Source organism: Callithrix jacchus, chromosome 22, assembly GCF_049354715.1.
Source record: "Callithrix jacchus isolate 240 chromosome 22, calJac240_pri, whole genome shotgun sequence".
Lineage (NCBI taxonomy): Eukaryota > Metazoa > Chordata > Mammalia > Primates > Cebidae > Callithrix > Callithrix jacchus.
The window spans coordinates 45,988,624-46,003,370 of NC_133523.1; the positions used below are offsets into that span (position 1 = coordinate 45,988,624).

A 14,747-nucleotide genomic window follows, 5' to 3' on the forward strand; every position below is an offset into this window, starting at 1 on the left:
CTGGGGATGGTGGCCCATGGCTGTAGTCCCAGCTACTCAGGAGACTGAGGCAGGAGAATTGCCTGAACCCAGGAGGCGGAGATTGTGGTGAGCCGAGATCGCACCATTGTACTCCAGTCTGGGTAACAACAGCGAAACTCCGTCTCAAAAAAATAAGTTAATAATAATAATAATAAAACAGAAAAGAAAGAAACAACGCAGGCCTACCCTGAGTGTGTGAAGGAGAATCTCTGGAGCATAAAAGATATCGTGTAAATTCCCCGGCATTCTCCTGTGAAGCCACAGTTGAGATCCACTCGGAGGAGGAGGAGGCGAGCCCAGCGCAGCCCCTATTAGGCTCTGCTCTCCCCCTGGGGCCTTGGATCACCAGTACCGAGGCGGTGGAAGGTGAAGAATACAAAAAGAAGCATGCAGAACAGCCAATATGGACCAGAGGTGGGGTGAGGGTGTGGCTGCAGTGCTCATTGGGAGGTGGGTCACAGAAGTTCCCACTGGGAGGTGATATCAGAACAGACACCGGGGAAGGAGGTGTGCCTGCCCCTGCAGCTGTGGGGCCAGTGTGATATAGCTGGCCTAGAATTAGAACCTGTATAATGCCATTTTTTTAAAAGAACAGTGCTGTTTCCATTCTCACAATGACTGCTAACCTTGGCTTTTGTAAATTGCTAGATCATTTGCAGGATGCAAAGAGAGGTAAAGCTGCATACCTCCTTTTATCTATCAGAATTGCTGGCCTTTGTTTCCCAGAGTAGGCACCCCAAGATCATTCCATCCTGGCGCCAAGCAACTGAAAATCTATGGATCCCACCCCTACCCAGACGATGTGTAAACGAATGCTAATCTTAGCATCTGTGAACTCCTTAAATGACAATCAGAATAGTCCTCTGGCCCTCGAAATGTCCAGAACCCCCTCACCCTCATCTCCGCCCAGAAGCTGATTTGAATCCACTGGCCCTCGGAATGTCTGAAGCCCCTCACCCCATCCTCTCCCCTCACCCCCGAGGCGATTTTACGGGTATAAAAGGTCTTGTCACCCTCTTTTACGGGGCCACGGGTTGGAGAGACGTGAGTCCTCCGTGGTCGCCGGCAATAAACCCTGCAATTTGGCATACTTTTGTTCTGGTGTTGACTTTCTGTGCTAAGTTCAATGCAACATTTTGGAGGCCCCAGCGAGATATTATTTTTCATCACCAGACAAAAGCCATTTCAGAGTCTCGCCTGGGTGGCTGCTCCCACCTCGGAAGCCTCTAGGGGAGGCGCCCCCTGAGCTGTCTCAGGGCCCCGGAGGGCCACTGCGGAGGAGCGCCCACCCGGCCGACATTCGCCCAAAATTCTCCAGGGTCCTAAAAGCCTCCGGAGGTAGGTTGGTTTGGAATCTGGGAACCGGTTCAAGGGAAAGGGCCTGTGTCGGGGGACTGACGAGTCACTGCAACTCTGACCTGGCAAGCCTCACCGAGACGTCGCTTGAGGCTTCTGGTGGCTGGCATAGTGGGTGCCAGCCTTTTGGTGGCTGTCATAGTGGGTGGCAGCCTTCTGGTAGCTGGTACAGTGGGTACCAGCGTCGAGCAGCTGGTATAGTAGATATCAGCTTCTGGTAGTTGGCATAGTGGGTGTCAACATTAGATTGTTTTCCGTAGCCTCTGTGTGAGTGAGAGAGTGTGTGAGTATCTATGTAGTCCCACGGCTGAAAAGCTACGGGATTTGAGTGGGCCTCCACCCGCGGTTCCACGGGAACGTCATAAGGCATAACGGTGATTCACCTCAGAGCTGTCCTACTCGGACTTCCATCCTGAGGTGACCAGGCTCGGGGATTATACGAGTACACCTTAGTCAAGACGTTCCTGAAATACCCCTCCGGGGGCGTGGCCGGGCAGGCAACTGAGTGGTCTCCTCTGGGAGGCTCCCATCCCTTGTTCGTCACTCCTTCATGTGGTTCTGTCTCGCTTGTAAATTTGTTAGTTTTATTAGACTTTTGCTAGCGGACATACACTGGTTCAGACCATCTTCCCTTGAGGTAGGAGATATATTACAGTGGTTGACGAACCACTGGATGCAGGGAACTTTCATTGATTATACCCCTGCAGAGATTACTCTCTTCTCCTTCTTTCTCATCTTCTTCTTCTATCACTGAGGCCTCATTCTTTCTTTCTCCGCCATGTGGCAGATAGTCTTAACTTTAGTTGTTTTTATTCTCTTCCTTGTTATGATCATTGTGGCCTGTAAATTCTCCCAGCCACCTCCACCGGGAAAGGAGTACTTTTGCCCCTGCTGGGTCTGAGTCCATGTCAGGAAGGCAGTTGTGCCCTCGGCACCTCGGAAGCAGTTTCTTTGGAGTTGTAGGAAACAAAGTCCTAGACCAGGGTCTACGAGAGCTCTTTGTCAGATTGGGATGGAAAACTGGTAACTGCCTATTCTGCCAGAAAAGTGTCCAATGTTGTTATGGGCAGTGCCCGGTGGTGTATCACAGGGAGGCATACTGGCATCATCCCAATTGTTGGGAATTTGGGTGCCATAAACCACTAAAGACAGATTGGCAACTCTTTTGCTCACTGTATGAATTGTGGTGGGTACAAAATACACACCCAGTTGACCTGTTAGTTCATCTCTTTTGCCATATCCCCACTTTTCCACGGGCTTTGGATAGGAGAGCCTATAATCGGGAGAATTATGCCCAAGCAGCAGTAAACCTCCATAGAGCTTATTCTCGCCAGCTGTGGTTTGGGGAGAAAGAGACCGCCACCGTACCCTGGCCCTTATCCCCTGTTCCTTTGGATAGGACTAGAGACAGACCCACCAATTCAATTGTCTGGTCCTTGCAGGACCTGGCTGCGGAGGCCTTACTAAAACCTGCTTTAGAGAGAGCAAAATTTGAGTTGGAGGTTTTCCAAAATTGGCTATACCACAGAAAAAGAAAGACACGAGTAGTAAGCAAGAGTTGCAAAGGAAAGGAAAAAAAAACAAGTGAGAGGAAATAGGGAGAGAGAGGGAGACAGGAATTAAATGCTTTTCAGGGTCCCTGCGTAAAGGTGAGAAAAAAAAAAAAAAAAAAAGGTTGCGGGCGGGGAACTCACAGTCAGCCCAGCAGCGGCTTGGAGCTCAGTTTAAACTGACACAAAAAGCATTTTTTTCTTTTTCTCCTCTGCCAGCTGCCAGCCACACCCGGCTTTCAGGCAGGACACACTGCCTCAGAGTGTAGCATTTGCATCTAAAGAACCGGCTTTAAGAAAAGCTTTTTCTAACTCTTAGCAGTGCAAATTATTTGTTAGCACAGCAATTAAAATTAGGGGGGGGCCACAAGCTACAAAATTGTTAGTTTAAGTCCTAAATAAAGCCAGTCTTAATTAGTAAAATTTCCCAAGAAAAAAAAATTTAAAACTGAGAGAAAAAAGAGGGACGAAATGGGCTCATCTCAGTCCCGACCATGCACCCCGCTCCGATGCATGATGGAAAACTTTAAATTAGGATTCTCTGGCCAGTATGGTGTTAAACTAACCCCACAGAGGCTTCAAACCCTCTGTGAGTTAGAGTGGCCAGCCTTTGGAGTAGGCTGGCCAGATACGGGGACATATGACCCCAAGATAACTCAGGCTGTCTGGAACATCGTGTCAGGGTCCCCAGGCCACCCTGATCAATTTCCATACATTGATCAATGGTTGAGGCTGAACCAGCACCCCCCTCCTTGGCTTGAAAAATGTATAAAGCGTGCTGGACTTCAGGTTATGCTAGCAGGCCCAAAGAAGGGCCCCTCAGCGCCGGCTGTGCTTCCAGGCCCTGCAGAGGACCAAGAGTTGCCTCCACCATATTCTCGGCCTTCAGGGGTGGGGTCCCGACACCCCTCCCCGGACAGTACTAATGACCAGCCCTTGTCTCCTCTCCACACTCGAAGCGGGGCCCCACACCCGCCAGAGCTGTTGCCCCTCCGGGAGGCACCTCCCGCAGATGGCAGCAGCCGGGGCCGCCCTTTCTTTGTTCATATCCCCTTTTCCTCTAGTGACTTGTATAACTGGAAGGCTCAACACCCTCCATTTTCTGAAAAACCCCAGGCACTCACAGGGCTCCTGGAGTCAGTTTTACAAACCCACCGTCCAACCTGGGATGATTGTCAGCAGCTGCTCCTGGTGTTGTTTACCACGGAGGAAAGAAGTAGAATTAGACAAGAAGCCCATAAAGCAATACTTGGGACAGGGGGAGGGTCAGTACAAGACCGCCAGGAACAAATTAATGAACTTTTTCCTTCCACCAGGCCCCAGTGGGACCCAAACACCCCAGGGGGCATGCAGGCTTTGAACAATTTTCACCGGTACTTATTAGAGGGAATTAAGGGGGCAGCCCGAAAACCCACCAACCTCTCCAAGGTAGGGACCGTGACCCAGGGTCCACAGGAGCCTCCTGCCGCTTTCCTTGAGCGCCTACAGGATGCCTACCGCACCTACACCCCTATTGACCCTGAGGCCCCGGAGAATCAAAGGGCCATCAATCTGGCTTTTGTTTCCCAGTCAGCCCCAGACATCAAAAGAAAGTTACAAAAATTAGAGGGGTTCCAGGGAATGAATCTAACTCAGTTGTTAGAGATCGCCCAAAAAGTTTTTAACAATAGAGACACCTTAGAAGCCAAACAAGAAAAGAGAGTTACTAGGGCAGTAATAGCAGCTCTCCAGGAAACCTACACCTCCACTGGAGGTCAGGAAAACCGAGTTATATCAAGGGGACCAGAAATTCAGCAAAGAGGCCCTAGGAGACAGAGGCCCCAGTTGGGTCCTAACCAATGCGCATTCTGCCAAAGAGAGGGACACTGGAGGAAGGAATGTCCAGAAAGAAGGAGTCGAGGGGTAATACAGGAGAGACAGCCAAGGGCCATTTTCAGCTTGGAAACCCAGGACTGACAGACCCCGGGCTCTTATCAACTAAGCCCCCAGGAGCCCAGGGTCACTTTGAAAGTTGGGGGCACACCTGTCAGTTTCTTGGTCGATACTGGCGCGGCCCACTCGGTCCTTACTCAGCCGTTGGGACCTCTGTCCAACAGAAAAACAATTATTCAGGGAGCTACAGGAAAAACCACATCAAGCCCTTGGACCACCAACCGACTCGTTGATCTGGGCAATGGTACTGTCACCCACTCCTTTTTAGTTATCCCAGAGTGTCCATATCCACTCCTAGGACGGGATTTACTCCACAAACTTCAAGCAAGTATTTCTTTTTGCGAGAGTCAGGCTTGCCTCTCAATTCCTCCCCCCTTGACATCAGGGCCACCTCAGCAAATCCTCATCACCTGTGCTCTATCAGACGAGTATCTCTTGCAGGAAGCTTTATCCTCAGAAGCAGACCAACCGCCAACATCGGACCTCCTCCGCCAGTTTCAAGAAAAGGTACCTGGAGTATGGGCTGAGACAAATCCCCCTGGCTTGGCAAGTCACCGTACCCCGGTCATGGTCCAGCTATTGGCAACGGCAACTCCAGTCCAGGTACGACAATATCCCATGAGCCAGGAAGCTAGACGGGGAATTGCTCCACATATAACCAGACTTCTACAAGGAGGAATCCTTACTACCTGTAAGTCCCCCTGGAATACTCCCTTACTCCCCGTCTTAAAACCAGGCACAAAGGATTATCGACCTGTTCAGGACTTGAGGGAAGTAAACAAACGAGTGGAAACTGTTCATCCTACAGTTCCGAACCCATACACCCTCCTGAGTCTTTTGCCCCCGGACCACCTCCACTACACGGTCCTGGACCTAAAAGACGCATTCTTCTGTATACCGCTGGCTCCAGTCAGCCAGCCCTTATTTGCTTTTGAATGGACTGACCCAGACACGGGGGTTTCTGGGCAACTCACTTGGACGAGACTGCCCCAGGGTTTCAAAAATTCCCCTACGCTGTTTGATGAGGCATTGAGCCAAGACCTTGCAGCTTTCCGAGCTGAGTTCCCAGAATGTACCCTGCTCCAATACGTGGATGACTTACTCTTGGCTACAAAAATCCAGGAGGCTTGTAAAGAGACCACTCAGTCATTATTAAAAACCCTGCAGACTTTAGGGTACCGGGTCTCAGCTAAAAAGGCCCAACTCTGCCAGCCGAGAGTTACTTACCTGGGCTATATTATAGAGAATGGCAACCGGGCATTGGCACCCAGCCGAATCCAAGCAGTGCTGCAAATACCCACCCCCACTACGAAACGTCAAGTTCGAGAATTCCTTGGGGCAGTAGGATACTGCAGACTATGGATTTTGGGATTTGCTGAGATAGCCAAGCCCCTGTATGCCTGCACTGGAGGAAATCAGCCCTTGACATGGACAGAGGTAGAGCAACGGGCTTTTGACAAGCTCAAGACTGCCCTGACTGCGGCCCCTGCCCTGGCCTTGCCAGACATCTCTAAACCTTTCCAGTTGTTTGTGCATGAAAAACAGGGAGTCGCTAAGGGGGTGCTCACCCAAACTCTGGGACCCTGGTCCCGGCCAGTCGCCTACCTCTCAAAAAAACTTGACCCCGTAGCCTCCGGATGGCCAGCTTGCCTAAGAGCAGTAGCGGCCACAGCCTTATTAGTCAAGGAGGCGGACAAGCTGACTTTGGGGCAGGAGTTAAACTTAGTAGCTCCCCATGCAGTGGAGTCGCTACTCCGTGGAGCCCCGGGAAAATGGATGTCAAACGCCCGCATAGTTCAATATCAGGCCTTACTCTTGGATCAGCCCCGCATAAAGTTCTTAAAAACCACAGTTTTAAACCCTGCTACATTGCTACCTGACAGCAAGCCAGAGGAGCCCTTACATGACTGCCAACAGACAATAGACGTCCTCCACGCTGCGAGACCGGATCTCACTGACGTCCCCCTGCAGAACCCGGAAGAGGTACTGTATACAGATGGAAGCAGCTTCATGGTCAATGGAGTCAGGTACGCCGGGGCAGCTGTGGTTACCCTAGAGCGGGTTATCTGGGCCCAGGCTCTCCCACACGGGACCTCAGCCCAGAAGGCAGAACTCATAGCTCTAATAAAGGCCTTGAACTGGGCAGAGGGAAAAACTGTCAATATCTACACGGATAGTCGATATGCCTTTGCTACAGCCCATGTACATGGAGCCATTTATAAAGAAAGAGGGCTGCTTACCTCAGAGGGAAAAATCATAAAAAACAAAGAGGAAATCCTAGCCTTACTAGAAGCTATATGGAAACCTAAGGCAGTGGCATTAATACACTGCAAGGGACACCAGAAAGGAGATTCACCAGATGCAAGGGGAAATAGGGCAGCGGACCTGCAAGCCAGACAGGCTGCCTTGGGGCCGGTAAAACCTCTGACTCTTCTTGTGACTCTGCCGGCCCCAAACCTGCCTCCTACCCCGATATACTCGCCTGAGGAAGAAAACTTTGCTAAAGAACAGGGGGGACGGCAAGATTCCACAGGATGGTGGATTCTACCAGACACAAGGATTGTGCTCCCCGAGGCCCTAGGAAGGGTACTAGCTAAGGACATACATCAGGCTACCCACTTAGGGCAAACAAAACTAACTGAGCTGCTGAGGGCCAGATACTACATTCCACACTTATATGAGATTGTTAAGGAAACTTCTACTCGTTGTGACGTCTGTGCCAGAGTAAATCCAGGGGCCAGTAGGTCTAGTCAGACAGGGATAAGACTTAGGGGTACTAGCCCAGGGGAACACTGGGAAGTAGATTTTACAGAAATAAAGCCCCCAGCTTGTGGCTATAAATACCTCCTTGTGTTTGTAGACACTTTCTCTGGATGGGTCGAGGCTTTTCCTAGTAGGTCAGAAACCGCACTGGTAGTAACAAAGAGATTGCTACAGGACCTGGTTCCTCGGTTCGGCTTGCCCCTGACACTGGGATCAGATAATGGCCCCGCCTTTACGGCACAAGTTTCCCAGGGCCTGGCGAAGGCCCTGGGCATATCCTGGAAGCTACACTGTGCCTATCGCCCCCAGAGTTCTGGGCAGGTTGAAAGGATGAACCGGACCATCAAAGAGACTTTAACAAAATTTATCCTAGAGACCGGTGAAAACTGGGTCAACCTGCTTCCTTTTGTTCTCCTCCGTACCCGATGTACTCCCTATAAGAAAGGCTTTACTCCTTTTGAAATCATGTTTGGTAGGCCCCCTCCCTTACTCCCCAAACTTGCAGACACCATACAGGCAGAAATCCATAACCATACACTCCTTAAGTCCTTGCAGGCACTCCAGTCTGTCCAGTCCCAGGTGCACACACTCATCAGGGGAGCTCAACCTACCTCAGGGGAACTCACTGACCAGCCGGTACACCCCTTCCAGCCGGGCGACGAAGTCCTGATAAAGAGATTCACCACCTCCGGCCTGACTCCTCGATGGAAGGGACCCTACACCGTGATTCTGGTCACCCCCACGGCTGTCAAGGTGAACGGACTAACTGCCTGGATTCACCACTCACATGTCAAGACGGCCCCGCCGGATGCACAATGGAAAGTGACCTCAGCTTCAGCAGACCACCTAAAGCTAAGACTTTCGCGCTCCTCACAGTAACCTTCCTTGCCCCCCTGATTCATGGTGTAGCCCTTCGGAGAGGACCCCCCTTGACACCCACCTATTACCGATGGATCCTTACTGAAGGGGCCACTGGTGGATATGTTAGTTCTAAAACTGAAAGGGGATCCACCCTTATAAATGTAACCCTGGAATACATTCCCAGAAACCCCATAACCTTTTCCTTGGACCTTTGTGCCCTCTTGGGAGCTACTCTCAACCAGGGGGAAACAGGTGTCAGGAGAAAAAGGGCAGGCTTCGCTTGGGGAGGCAGAGTAACAGCCCTAGATGTAACAAAACCCGGGTGTGGAAATGTGGGGGCCGAAAAGCAGCTTCAGACAATAGGGCTATATCTATGCCCAGGGTCCACACCAGATAAGAGATGGAATTGTGGAAACTTAGATGAGTTCTTCTGCCCCTATTGGGGCTGTGAGTCTATCTCCACTATAACAGGATATACTACAAACAGAGACACTTTCATCTCGTTCACCCGAGACTCTCCCCCGAGCCCTTGCCACACCGGTTCTTGTAACCCACTCAAAATAACGGTCCTGTATCCAGATGGGAGATGGGCAACAGGGCGAACCTGGGGTCTTAGGGTATATATGAGTGGATGGGATAAGGGAAACATCTTTACCATCCAGCGTATACCATTGCCCAGAACTGACCGCCCAGTGGGACCCATTGCCGAGGTCCTAAGGCCCCCGGAAATCATCTCCAAGGTCCAGATAGCCCCCAGTCCTAGCCCTGTTACTCCCAATCTATCCCCCACTCCTAGCTCTGCTATATCCATTCCAAACCTGTTCACAGAAGCCCCCCCAGACATAGAAGGCTTGAACCTTCTAAACATGTTGTCCTCCACACACCACCTGCTCAACCAGACAAACCCAGATCTAGGAAAAGATTGCTGGCTATGCTTAAATCCACAGCCACCGTTTTACATAGGTCTAGCAGCCCAACCCGACATAGCCCCCTCAAACACCTCTTGTACTGAAAGGCAGTTCCACATAACACTAGGTGATCTAGAGGGAGAAGGCAGATGTTACCACTCCCCTAATTATAATCTCACCAGCTCCCCCTACCGACGTTTTTGCAAAAATACCCTCATTTTAAGTTATAGTCAAACAAGTTTTTACTACGCTGCCCCAGACTCGGTCTGGTTTGCCTGTACTTTTGGCCTCACGAGCTGTATTTCCACCTACCAGTTCAACAACTCCTCAAAACCCATTCTTTGTACCCCCGTGTATATATTACCCCGGGTAAATGTTTACAGTGGGCCCCAAGGTGAAATTCTCATAGCACCTGATACAGACAGACGTTGGAAACGGGCCCCCATAATTGTACCCCTATTAGTGGGACTTGGAATAGCAGGATCCACCGCTATAGGAATCTCTGCCTTAGTCACTGGGGACCAAAATTTCAAAGCTCTTTCACACCAAATAGATGCAGATATTACCCATCTGGAAAATTCCATCACCAAATTAGCTGAACAAGTGGATTCCTTGGCTGAAATGGTATTACAAAATAGAAGGGGGTTAGACTTGTTGTTCTTGAAGGAAGGGGGACTGTGTGCGGCTCTCGGTGAGCAATGTTGCTTCTATGCAAATAACTCTGGAGTTATCCGAGACAGCCTTGCTATGGTTAGGAAAAACTTAGAAACAAGAAAACACCTCAGAGAGGCCTCAGGAAATTGGTACCAAAAACTGTTCTCTTGGTCCCCCTGGCTGACATCCTTGCTCACTGGCTTAGCAGGTCCTTTAATGTTAGTGATCCTAGGGTTGACATTTGGACCATGCCTTTTAAACATGCTCCGCAAGTTTATCCAAGAAAGAATAGATTCGGTAAAATTAATGGTTCTAAGATCTAACTATGGGCCCCTGTGTCAAGAAGAAGACACCTATTAAAGATTTAATACATGATTATAAGAACAGGGGGGAATGTGATATAGCTGGCCTAGAATTAGAACCTGTATAATGCCATTTTTTTAAAAGAACAGTGCTGTTTCCATTCTCACAATGACTGCTAACCTTGGCTTTTGTAAATTGCTAGATCATTTGCAGGATGCAAAGAGAGGTAAAGCTGCATACCTCCTTTTATCTATCAGAATTGCTGGCCTTTGTTTCCCAGAGTAGGCACCCCAAGATCATTCCATCCTGGCGCCAAGCAACTGAAAATCTATGGATCCCACCCCTACCCAGACGATGTGTAAACGAATGCTAATCTTAGCATCTGTGAACTCCTTAAATGACAATCAGAATAGTCCTCTGGCCCTCGAAATGTCCAGAACCCCCTCACCCTCATCTCCGCCCAGAAGCTGATTTGAATCCACTGGCCCTCGGAATGTCTGAAGCCCCTCACCCCATCCTCTCCCCTCACCCCCGAGGCGATTTTACGGGTATAAAAGGTCTTGTCACCCTCTTTTACGGGGCCACGGGTTGGAGAGACGTGAGTCCTCCGTGGTCGCCGGCAATAAACCCTGCAATTTGGCATACTTTTGTTCTGGTGTTGACTTTCTGTGCTAAGTTCAATGCAACACCAGCGAGTTCCAGCAGAGACACAGGCCACCTGAGGGCCTTGAGGCAGGAGCAACCTCGGCCCCAGGAACAGGAAAGAGGCCTGTGTGGCTGGAGCAGAGGGAGCGAGGAGGACACAGGCAGGAGATGAGGTCAGAGAGGTCCTGGGAACCCAGATCAGGCAGGGACCGAGTCTTCAAACATTTTTCTCCTACGACAACAAAGAATCTTCCAACATATCTCCAGAATGAACCAGAGGGCCTTGAGGGAAACATGAACTTAAGAGCTCACAGCTCAAGATTTTAATGAATGACCTAAGAAAAGAAAACTGGAGAATGGATGCAAGATGGCCGATCGCTAACATCCCGGGACTGCAGCTCTCAGTGAAGGCAGGGAGAACTAGAGGACGCCACACTTTCAGACAAATTCTGGTCGCTCACGGAGCAGAATATCCCCCAGTGGAGGAAACACACGGGTCGCCAGCGCGACTCTCATGGCTGGCGCAGCAGTTCCGCGGGCACCTCGGCGCGGCAGCTCTCGGAGCAGAGTAAACAGGTTCGGAGGACCCGCACGGGTCCCCAGCAGGACACCAGAGCCCGGCGCAGTGGCTGTGACAGCACCTCGTCGCGGCAGCGCTCGACACAGAGTAAACGGGACCGGTTTCCCTTCTGACCGAGGTTTGGAGCCCCGGGAAGGCAGAGTCGCCTACTACGGACACAAGAACGAAGCCCGACAGGAGAATCCTGGGCAGAAAAGCACCATCAGTTTTAACGCCGCTGCTCTGGCCCGGGGAACTAACAACCTGGACGTCAACTCAAGAGACCTAATCTGAAAGTTGGTAAATTCAAAGACAGCAGGAGGATAAATTTACAATGACGGGAAGAAACCAGCGTAAAAAAGCTGAGAATACTCAAAGTCAGAACGCCTCTCCCTCTAAAGATGATCACAGTTCCACATCAACAATGGAACAAGGCTTGATGGAGAACGAGCACATCCTGATGACAGAATCACTCTTCAAGGAATGGATAATAACAAACTTCGGTGAGTTAAAAGAACACGTTGTAGCCCAACGTAAACATACTAGGAACTTTGAAAAAAGGTTTGATGAAATCCTATTGAGAATAGACAACTTAGAGAGGAGTATGAGTGAATTAATGGAACTGAAGAATACAATACAGGAACTCCGAGAAGTATGCACAGGTTTAAATACTCGAATTGTTCAAGCAGAAGAAGGGATATCAGAGGTCAAAGTCCAACTTAATGAAATAAAACGTGAAGAAAGGATTGGAGAAAAAAGGATAAAAAGGAATGAGCAAAGTCTCCAAGAAATGTGGGACTATGTGAAAAGACCAAATTTACGTTTGATAGGTGTACCTGAATGCGACGGAGAGAATGAAACCAAGCTGGAAAATACCCTTCAGGATATTATTCAGGAAAATTTTCCTAAACTAGCAAAGCAGGTCAACATTCAACCCCAGGTAATACAGAGAACACCACAAAGATATCTTCAAGAAGAGCAACCCCAAGGCACATAATTGTTAGATTCACCAGGGTTGAAACGAAGGAGAAAATACTAAGGGCAGCCAGAGAGAAAGGTCATGTTACCCACAAAGGCAAGCCTATCAGACTTACAGCAGATCTCTCAGCAGAAACTCTACAAGCCAGAAGAGAGTGGGGGCCAATATTCAACATCCTCAAAGAACAGAACCTTCAGCCCAGAATTTCATATCCAGCCAAAATAAGCTTCACAACTGAAGAAAAAATAAAATCTTTTACGAACAAGCAAGAACTCAGAGATTTTATTACCACCAGGCCTGCTTTACAAGAGCTTCTGAAAGAAGCATTACACACAGAAAGAAACAACTAATATTAGCCTTTCTAAAAATACACCAAAAAGTAAAGAGCACCAACATAAAGAAGAATTTACACCAACGAATGGATAAAACAGCCAGTTAACATCAAATGGCAGTAACCCTAAATTTAAATTGACTAAATCCCCCAATCAAAAGACACAGCCAAAACCCAACGGCAGGTTACATCCAGACCTGTTTCACATGCAAGGATACACAAAGACTCAAAGAAATGGAGAAAGATTTACCAACCAAATGGAGAGCAAAAATAAATAATAAATAAATAAAAAGCAGGAGTTGCACTTCTCGTATCGGATAAAATAGATTTTAAAGCAACAAAGATATAGTGGTAAAAGGATCAATGCAACAACAAGAGCTAATAATCCTAACACCCAGATACATAGAGACTTAGATTTGGCCGGGCGCGGTGGCTCACGCCTGTAATCCCAGCACTTTGGGAGGCCAAGGCGGGTGGATCACGAGGTCAAGAGATCAAGACCATCCTGGTCAACATGGTGAAACCCCCGTCTCTACTAAAAATACAAAACATTAGCTGGGCACGGTGGCGCGTGCCTGTAATCCCAGCTACTCAGGAGGCTGAGGCAGGAGAATTGCCTGAACACCAGGATGCGGTGAGCCGAGATCATGCCATTGCACTCCAGCCTGGGTAATAAGAGTGAAACTCCATCTCAAAAAATAAATAAATAATAACCAAAAAAAAAAAAGAGACTTAGATTCAATGAGACAGAAAATTAATAAGGATATCAAGGACTGGAACTCAGATCCAGAACAAGTAAACTTAATAAATATTTATAGAGCTCTCCACTTCAAATACACAAAATATACATTCTTGTCAATACCACATCACACCTACCCATAGGTTTAAATGAAACATTGATTGGCCATTATTAACACCCAATTTTTTTCAGAGTAAAGCAATATTTCCATTTACTCTCCCTCTTTCTCTTCCTCTTTCTTCCTCTCCTTTACTTATTTTTTTTTTCTTTCCTTCTCTCAAAAAAAAAAAAGAAATCAACATGTAAACCTCTAGATCCAGGTTGGCAATGTCTCTCTCATTCTTTATTTCCTTCCTTCCCTTCCCTCCCTCCCTCCCTCCGTCCCTCCCCTCTTCCTTCCTTCCTTCCTTCCTTCATCCCTGCCTTCCTCCCTACTGTCCTCCTTCCCTCCCTTCCTGCCTTCCTCCCCCCGCCCCCAAAAAAAATAAATAAAAAATAAAAGAAAACTGAAAAATAGACTAGCTAAACCAGGCTTTGATGTTAAGGTCAAAGGTCACTGACATCTTTACCAAGTACACACTGAAACAATCAAACTTAAGTATTAGGTACCAAAGGTTTCCAATAAATGATAAAGACCAGAAAGCATGCAGACCTTGATCTAAACCAGACACAACTACCTTCAAACAGAAATTTTTTTTTTTTGCAGATGGAGTCTGGCTCTGTAGCCTAGGCTGGAGTGTAGTGGCTCGATCTTGGCTCACTGCAACCTCTGCCTCTTGAATCCTGGTTCATGCAATTCTCCTGCCTCAGCCTCCTGAGTAACTGGGATTATAGGCACCCCCCACCATGCTGAGCTAATTTTGTATTTTTAGTAGAGACGCGGTTTCACCATGTTGGCAAGGCTGGTCTCGAACTCCTGACCTCCTGATCCACACGCCTTAGCCCCCCAAAGTGTTGGGATTACAGGCATAAACCACAGCATGGGTTAGAAACTATTTTTAATTTTTTTTTAAGTTTTTTTTGAGATGGGGTTTCACCATGTTGGTCAGACAGGTCTCAAAACTCCTGTCGTCAAGTAACCACCCCCATCAGCCTCCCAAAGTGCTGGGATTACAGGTGTGAGCCACCGCGCCTGGCCTAAATTGT

At 48.7% G+C, this 14,747-nt stretch overlaps 1 protein-coding gene and 1 long non-coding RNA gene across 3 annotated transcripts in view; one reads left to right on the forward strand and one right to left on the reverse strand.

Moving 5' to 3' along the window:
• The window catches only part of LOC100405247 (uncharacterized), a 37,187-nt gene that overhangs the window by 18,019 nt on the left and 4,421 nt on the right, over positions 1–14,747 (reverse strand). The gene's annotated exons all lie outside the window — the stretch shown is intronic.
• On the forward strand, positions 694–10,992 carry LOC144580891 (uncharacterized). Its single transcript, XR_013531195.1, has 2 exons — positions 694–1,359; positions 8,169–10,992. It is a non-coding gene; the product is annotated as an uncharacterized LOC144580891 (long non-coding RNA).